Source organism: Capsicum annuum, unplaced genomic scaffold (genome assembly GCF_002878395.1).
Source record: "Capsicum annuum cultivar UCD-10X-F1 unplaced genomic scaffold, UCD10Xv1.1 ctg82426, whole genome shotgun sequence".
Lineage (NCBI taxonomy): Eukaryota > Viridiplantae > Streptophyta > Magnoliopsida > Solanales > Solanaceae > Capsicum > Capsicum annuum.
In genome coordinates, this window is record NW_025893220.1 from 645,468 (window position 1) to 654,325 (window position 8,858).

An 8,858-nucleotide genomic window follows, 5' to 3' on the forward strand; every position below is an offset into this window, starting at 1 on the left:
CTCAATAATTTCAGTTACCGATCCGAACTGTCAGATACATCCATTCAGTGTCAGTAATAGAACTGAGATAGTCCTATAGAATTTAGGACTATCAGATACAGTAAAATCAGAATAGTATAAAACTCAGATAATTATATCAGAACCTAGACTGTCAGATACAGTCGCTCAATATCAATTATTTCAGTTATACAGATATCAGTATATCATGTTATCAGTACGTAGAGTCAGTAATTATGTTATCAAGAACTCAGTTACAGTTATTATGTATTCATGAATGTATTCTCACGTTCATGTCATATAGTCAGTTAGTATAGCTCATGCATTTGAACCTTTTTTAAATTCAGCCTACCTCACATGTATATCAGTACATTCAAATGTACTGACGCATTTAGGCTATGGTGTTTTATTCCATAGTTTCAGAAGCATGAGCTCCAAAGCATCAGTAGCATTCCAGTCTCAGTAGTAAGGTTAGCAGTGAGTCCTCATCTTTCAAGGACATTACCATTGCTTTATTATTTCATTAATTAATTTATTAGTGTGAGTTAATTGGGGGTATGTCCCATCAACTCCTTATTGAGACAGTTCTGTTAGTTAGAGGATTTTCAGACTATAGTATGTTCAGATAATTTATTTCATGTTTTGTTTTGGTATTGTGATAGCATATCATTCAGGATTACTTTATCAGTTTTGAACCTTATGTCCTTACAGCCTTTATTTTTGCATTTACAGAGTATATTATTGAGTGTTTAGTACAGATATCATTCATGGGTTAGCTTGTGGTCCTTTGGGGTCATGAGCACTATGTAGAGTTTTGATTACCAAATTTGGGGCGTTACAATTAACTCACTGGAATTTGATTCTGGTAGTTGGGAAAAGCATTAACCAACGTGCTAGTCAACGTGATGCGCCAAGATCGTGTTGGTTCATTATTTTGGGATTCCAAAAGAGCTTCAAACGAAGTCCAAAAAATTTAAAACTTGTCCGGGAACATCTATTCACCTTCCTGATCATGAATTAACTAAAATATAGACATTTAAAGGACTTTAAGGTCGCTAAATAAGATTGACAACTTTTGAATGCCTAAAAAATTAAAACTTTCTAAATACATGGCTATAATTTTCTAAGTTTGGGACCCCTTAACAAGCTTAAAGGATTGAATTAAGCTACGAATTTTGGGGGGTCTTACAATATCTCCCCCTTGAGAAAAGTCATTCTCCAATGAGACTGACAGAACTGAGAGTACTAGCAGGCTGAATCTAATTACTAGATATTATCATTTGGGATATGACTATAGGACTAATATTACTGATATATTGAATTATCACACTGAACATGCTGTAGTACCCCGAGATTCTAACCAATAGTGCCGCCATGACTCAAGCCCATGCGAAATAAATTATAGTGTTTTTGTTATTTTTTGGTCAAGGGTTATATGTATTAAGGCTTTAAAGATGTCCTAAGGATTGGGTGAATCTAAACATTCTTTACAGATTGAATTCTTGAGAAGGATTTCAGCATAGTCAACTTCAAATGAGTATATCTCCCGTTGTACTACTAATTATTAAGCACATGACCAACCAAAAGATATATAATTGAATTATCTTTCTAAGGATACCCATTTCATCAAAATTTGATATCGGAGCAATGAGTTATGCTTATTTTACTCCAGTATGTCAGCCTAGAAAAACCGTGATGACCTTTTGTGACGACTTGTTACAAGCCTGATGGCCCATCACAAAATGTCTTTATATTAAGGTAGAAATTCATAAAATCCACCCTTTTTGTGATGACAATTCGTGACGTCTTGTAACGGATGTCGTTAGTTATTTTTTCAGCAATTGATGGATGATTTTTGCAAGGGTATTTAGGTCATTTCCCATTTTTGGATGCCTATATATATGAGAATCCTCATCCAAAACCTAATTTCTTCATTTCTCTCTTCCAATTCCCTTAAGAAATATATCTAATATTTTATTTAAGGAAATTAATCTTCCAAAAATCATCCATAAATATTCAAGATTTCATCAAGAATCAAGTTCCTCATAGAGTGGGCTTCAAGAATTTTTTTTATTACAAGTGTGAGTAAAGTCTCTAGCACAAGAGTTCAACCAATTTCAAAGATTAAGGTAAGGGGTTTTGATTAAGAGCAATTCTTTCGTTCTTGTGCTTAAAGCTTTGATTTTGATTTATATAATTTTGCAAGTGGATTTATACCTAAATTACTTCATCATGAGATTATGAGAATATAAATTGTTCAAGCTTTGATATACATGATTATTTTACAATTTCCAAGTTATGACTTGGTATTTAATATTGTGAATTTCAAATTCCTAGCGTGAGTTAGTATTTTAAGTGCTTTCAAGATATGTGTCAAGCTTTAAGCTTCGTTATGACAAATTGGATTATTGAGTATATTGATTCATGAGAATTGAGTTTTTACAATTATTCTTGATATTTCCTCAAAGTTATAGATGTTGCCATGACTTAATGAATTGATGCATTTTGATATTGAGAAAGATTGATTTGATCTGAGTTGAGTTAGGAATCCAAAAATTGATTATGATTTGATAAATGAGAAAGAGATTTCCTTTGGTATTCATGATAGACCCTTGTGATGTTTTTGGTGGATTTCCTAATGCGTTCTGAAATTGTGTCTTGGAGTAGTATTTAGCACCGAGGGAGAAGTGTGGTATTTCCCCCAACACTACGTGCCACTAAAGGATTGATATTGATAATTGTGGACTGGAGGCCGAGTATGAGATTATGATCACTAAATTTAGGTTGTACTCTCTTGTAAGACTACGACTCTCCCACCAATTGGGGATTCCCTCCTTAGGAGGGAAAAACATTGCACTCCATGAAGCTCACATGGTTTATGTCGGTTATAAGAACCTCCCATGTCCATAAGAGTCAAGTTTCTTGAATTAATGAGTCACTTCGAGTCTTGAGTGAAAGAGTTGAGTTGTTTATGATGATATATGAGGTTTCTATCATATGATTTATTTACAATGAGATCATGAAAAGTATGTTTCAATCTAACTCAAGCAAAGTGAGCCATCATTGTACATATGTATATTTTTATGAAATTGATAATGATATTTACATTGTTGAATGCATCCCCACATACTTAGTACATTCCAAACTGCTGACCCATATATTTTCTTATGCGCTATATTTTCTCATAATGTAGGTTCAGGTACTCAGTCGCGTTAGCAATATTCGGGTGCCTCCTTTCATCTGTCTCAGTGGTGAGTCCTCATGGTTTGAGGATAATGTTTATAATTTTGTCATACCATTTTGTTGTTATCACTTTCAGTACTATTTGAGTCAGTTGGGGTTTTATCCCAATGTCTTTTTTATTTTGCTGTATAGAGGCTTTGTCAAAACACAGGGTTGGTATGTATGGACTTTCAGTATTTTGGATTATACAGGCTAGTTTGTTATCTTATTCTAGTATGTTTATGATATGTCATTCTCTATTATATTAGTATGACTATTGTCAAAGTGAGTTCTATAAGTGATGACAGGTTTAGAGGGTTAGCTTGAGGCCACATGTGGCCTTAAGCACTGTGTGATGTCTCGGGATGGGGTTTTGAGGCAATAGAAGATTAGTATCAAAGACTTAGGTTTAAATAATCCTAGGGAGTCTAAAAAGTCACGTTATATAGATTCTAGATCATCGGTGTGTATTGCGCCACATCTATAAGCAAGAGGCTATGAGACGTTTTAGGAAAAGTCATTTCTTTCTTTCAAAATTCTATCATGCCTACGACTATTTCTCACTGCTATTAATTCATGCTCTCTTATGACAGAAAATGCCTTCTAGTCAATCTCGTAGAAACAACGAGCTACCTTAACCAATTGATCCCCTGAATGAGTATGTGTCACATGCAGAATTCTGGGCAGCTTTTTAGGCACTAGACTAGGCAGTTACCGCCAATACTCAAACTAACACCCAGGCTACTATTCTGGCTCTGCAAAAAAAATAATTCTGCTGCAGCTCAGGTTCGGGACTTTATGCAGATGAATCCGCCTGAGTTCTATGGTTTGAAGATAGGGGAAGACCCACAGATGTAGTTGGATGAAGTGAAAAAGATTACCTAGATTATGCACGTGACTGAGGAGGGGAGTTTTGAATTGGCTGCCAATCAAATGAAATATATTAAATATGATTGGGTGGAAATATGGAGGGAAAGTAGAGAAGAAGATGTCGCTCCCATGACTTGAAAGTTATTCCAAGATGTGTTCTTGGACAGATTTTTCCTCTTATGATGAGGGAAACAAAGATAGAGGAATTCGTTGAGACAAGGCTCTATGATTATTAAGGAGTATTGCCTTAGATTCAATTAGTTGTCCAAATATGCACCTAGTATGATGGCTGACTCCAGGACTATTATGAGTAAGTTTGTGACCGGTGTGTCGAGTTACATTGTGAATGAGTACAGATCTGCTATGCTTAATAGGGAGATGGACCTTTCTCAGTTGATGATACATGCCCAATAGATTAAAGTTGATAAGGTGAAAAAAAGAGAGAGAGTAAGAGGGAATAAATGAGCTAGATTAGAGTAGCAGGCATTCAATCAGTCTAGATTCTATGAAGAGGACCACCCTCAATTATAGAGACATCCTTTTATGCTTGCGCCTTCCCTAGTTAGTGCTTCTGCACCTAGATATAGGCAGGAGCAGGGGAATAGGCCTATCCCTTCCAGGTCTCGGGATAGTATAAGTAAAAGACCTCGTCCTTCTTCATGTGCCAAGTGTGGTAGAGTTTATTTTTGCGAGTGTTTTGTTGATTAGAGAGGTTTCTTTGGTTGTGTCAAGTTTGGCCACTGTCTTAGAGATTATCTGTATGCTAGACAGGGGAGTCGAGATGCTCGTCCAAAGAGTCAGGCTAATAATGCCCTAACTCCCGTAGTCCACCTCGTTCCTCCTTAGGGCAGCTCTTCTAGTACTATTGGCGGTTCGCACCAGAATCTCTTCTATGTTGTACCACTTTACCAGGAGCAGAAGGATTCTATAGATGTTGTCACTGGTATGTTCCATGTCTTTCATTTTGATGTGTAAGTATTGATGCACCCCGATTTGAGTTTCTTTTATGTGATACCTTTAGTTGCTATAAATTTCTAGATGGATCCTGAATGGATTCCTGAGTCTATTCTGGTTTCTACCTCAGTAGGAGAGTCCGTTATTTCAAAGCGAGTGTATAAGAAGTATCCTATTACTTTCCTTCATCGCGCCATACGTGCTGATTTGATTGAGCTAGATATTGTTAATTTTGATGTGAATCTGGTATGGATTGGCTTCACTCGTGCTATGCGTCTGTAGATTGTCGTACCTGAGTGGTCAAGTTTTAGTTTCTTAGTGAGCTCGTGTTTGAGTGGTTCGGGAATGCTGTAAGTCTGAAGAGCCATTTTATATTCTACCTGAAAGCTAGGAATTTGATTTGCAGGGGTTTTATATATCATCTAGTATGACTTAAAGACCTCAAGTCCGATACTTCTACTATTCATTAAGTTAGCATTGTTAAAGTGTTTGCCAATGTTTTCTCAGAAGACCTTCCAGGGGTCCCACCTGATGGAGAAATAGAATTCAGGATTGATCTCTTTTTCAGCACTTAGCCTATTCCCATCCCTCCATACCGCATGTCTCCCGTAGAACTTAAAGAGTTGAAGGAGCAACACAAAGACCTGTTAGAAAAAGGCTTCATCACACCTAGTATTTCCCTGTGGGGTGCACCTATTCTATTTTAATAGAAGAAAGATGGTACATTACATAAGTGTATTGACTACCATCAACTCAACAAGGTGAATATTAAGAAAAAGTACCCTCTTCCTAGATTTGATGATTTATTTGATCAACTATATGGTGAAAATTATTTCTCAATGATAGACCTTAGATCCGGCTATCATCATCTTAAAGTGAGAGAGTATCATATTTCAAAGACAGCTTTCTGAACCGGCTATGGTCATTTTGAGTTTCTTGTTATGTCCTTTTGGTAAACCAATGCTCTAGTGGCATTCATGGATCTTATGAACCGAGTATTCAAGGGGTATCTAGATTTATTTGTTATTGTGTTCATAGATGATATTCTTGTATATTCCCGAAGTGAGGATGACCATGCAGATCATCTTCTAATTGTGTTGGAAACCCTTAAAGCTCATCAATTATTTGCTAAATTTAGCAAGTGTGAATTTTGGTTAAGGTCAGCTGCTTTTTTGGGTCACATAGTTTCTTCCGAAGGTATTAGAGTTGTTCCTCAAAAGAATGAAGATATGAAGAACTGGCCTAGACCTACCTCCCCATCTGATATTAAGACTTTTTTGCGCCTAGTTGGTTACTACCATTATTTTGTTTAGCGCTTCTTTTCTATCCCATCCCCCATGACCCTGTTGACCTAAAAGAAAGTTATGTTCCAGTGGAGAGATGCCTGCTTTAATAGTTTTCAAGAGTTGAAGACTCGACTTACTTCAGCCCTAGTGTTAGCTTTACTCGATGGTACTGATGGTTTTATGGTGTACTGTGATAAATCTAGAGTTGGTCTGGGTTTTGTTTTGATGCAAAGGGAAAAAGTTATAGCTTATGGCTCTAGACAGTTGAAGTCTCATGAGAAGAATTACCCAACCCATGATCTTGAATTAGCAGTCGTAGTTTTTTCTTTGAAAATCTGGAGACATTATTTGTATAGTGTTCATGTTTGTGTTTGTTGATCACAAAAGCCTACAGTGTGTGTTTATTCAGAGGGAGTCAATATGGTTAGAATTTCTTAAAGACTTTGATATGAGTGTGATGTATAACCCGAGCAAGGCCAATGTTTTGGCAAATGCTCTTAGCAGGTTATCTATGGGTAGTATAGCTCATATAGAAAATGATAAGAAAGAATTGGTTCATGATGTGCATCGTTTAGCTAGGTTGGGTGTTATATTGCTTTATTCCACTGAAGGAAGTATGTTAGTTTAAAGTAGTTTTGAGTCCTCTTTGGTCTTAAAGGTAAAGGAGAAGCAGGACAGGGATCCTTATTTTGTTAGACTGAAGGAGTCAGTTAAGGACCAGAAGGTAGAGGTTTTCTCCCAAAGGGGTGATGGTGTGTTGAGATTGCAAGGTAGAGTGTTTGTTCCAGATGTTGATGATTTGAGGCAAAGAATGATTGATGACTGCATGGTGCACGATATTCTATTTATCCAGGTGCTACCAAGATGTACCGTAATTTTCAAGAAACCAACTGGTTGAACAGTATGAAGAAAGATATAGTAGGATTTGTGGCAAAGTGTTCTACTTGTCAACAAGTTAAGGTAGAGCACCAGAGTCTTGGCGGTGTAATGCAAGAGTTTGGCATTCCTACTTGGTAGTGGGAGGAAGTGAATATGGATTTCGTAATTGGTTTACCTCCTTCTTGTCGTCATCATGATTCGATTTGGATTGTCGTAGACTGATTGAATAAATAATCTCATTTCTTGCCAGTGCATTCATCTTATGTAGCTGAGGATTATTCTAGATTGTATATCCGTGAGTTAGTCAGATTGCATGGAGTTCCTTTGGCTATCATCTCTGATAGGGGTACCTAGTTTACTTCCTAATTTTGGAGGGCTTTTCAGAAGGGTCTCGATACCCAAGTTCTTCTAAGTTCTTCTTTCCATCCGTAGACCGATGGTCATGCTGAGAGGACTATTCAGACTGTGGAAGAAATGTTGAGGGCATGTGCACTTGATTTCAAAGGTAGTTGGGATGAGCAATTTCCATTGATCGAATTTACGTATAATAATAGTTTCCATGCTAGTATTTAGATGGCCCCATTCAAAGTCTTGCATCGGAGATGATGTAGATCGCCTATAGGATTGTTTGAAGTAGGAGAAGAAGTTGTGATTAGGCCGGATGTTGTGTTCAAGGCTAAGGAAAATGTTAAGTTGATTCGAGAAAGATTGAAAACTGCTCAAAGTTGTCAAAAGTCGTATGTTGATGTGAGAAGAAAAGTTCTCGAATTTAATGTTAATGATTTAGTGTACTTGAAGGTTTCAACCATGAAAGGGGTGAGGAGATTTGGGAAGAAGGGAAGGCTTAGTCCCCGTTATGTTGGTACATACAGGGTTCTGAGCCTTCTAGGGAAAGTATCTTATAAGGTGGATTTTCCCACAGAGTTGTCTAGCGTTCATCCAGTATTTCATGTTTCTATGCTTGAAAAGTGTATTGGTGATTCTGTTGTGGTTGATTCTTCCAAAAGCTTAGATATTCAAGATAACCTTTCATTCGAGGAGATTTCGGTTGAGATTTTGAATTTTCAAATCCGCAGGGTAAGGAACAAAGAGGTTCCTTTGGTTAAAGTTCTTTGGCGAAATCAATCTGTTGAGTGTGCTACTTGGGAAGCCAAAGCTGATATGCGAGCCAAGTACCCTCACCTCTTTTTGTGAGTTCGTAGAGAGCAGAAGGTATCATTCATTCTTAATTCCACCCCATTCTTATTAAAGATTCACTAGTGTGCCTACTTTCATCGTAAATTTGTGGATTTTCTATAGTATTCGAAGGTATAGAGTGAAGTAAGTCTTTTGAGTGAGCCGTTCCAGCTATATGTTCTCATTCTTCACTTGTTCGTGGACTATCTGGCAACATTCGAGGATGAATATTTCCAAGGGAGAGATATTGTAATACCTCAAGATTCTAACCAATAGTGCCTCCATGACTCAAGCCCATGAGAAATAAATTAGTGTTTTGGTTTTTTTCTGGTCAAGGGTGATGTGTATTAAGGCTTTAAAGATGTCCTAACGATTGGGCAAATCGAAACATTCTTTACCAATTGAATTCTTCAGAAGGATTTTGGCATAGTAAACTTCAAATGAGCATATCACCCGTTTTAAAGTGAATTATTG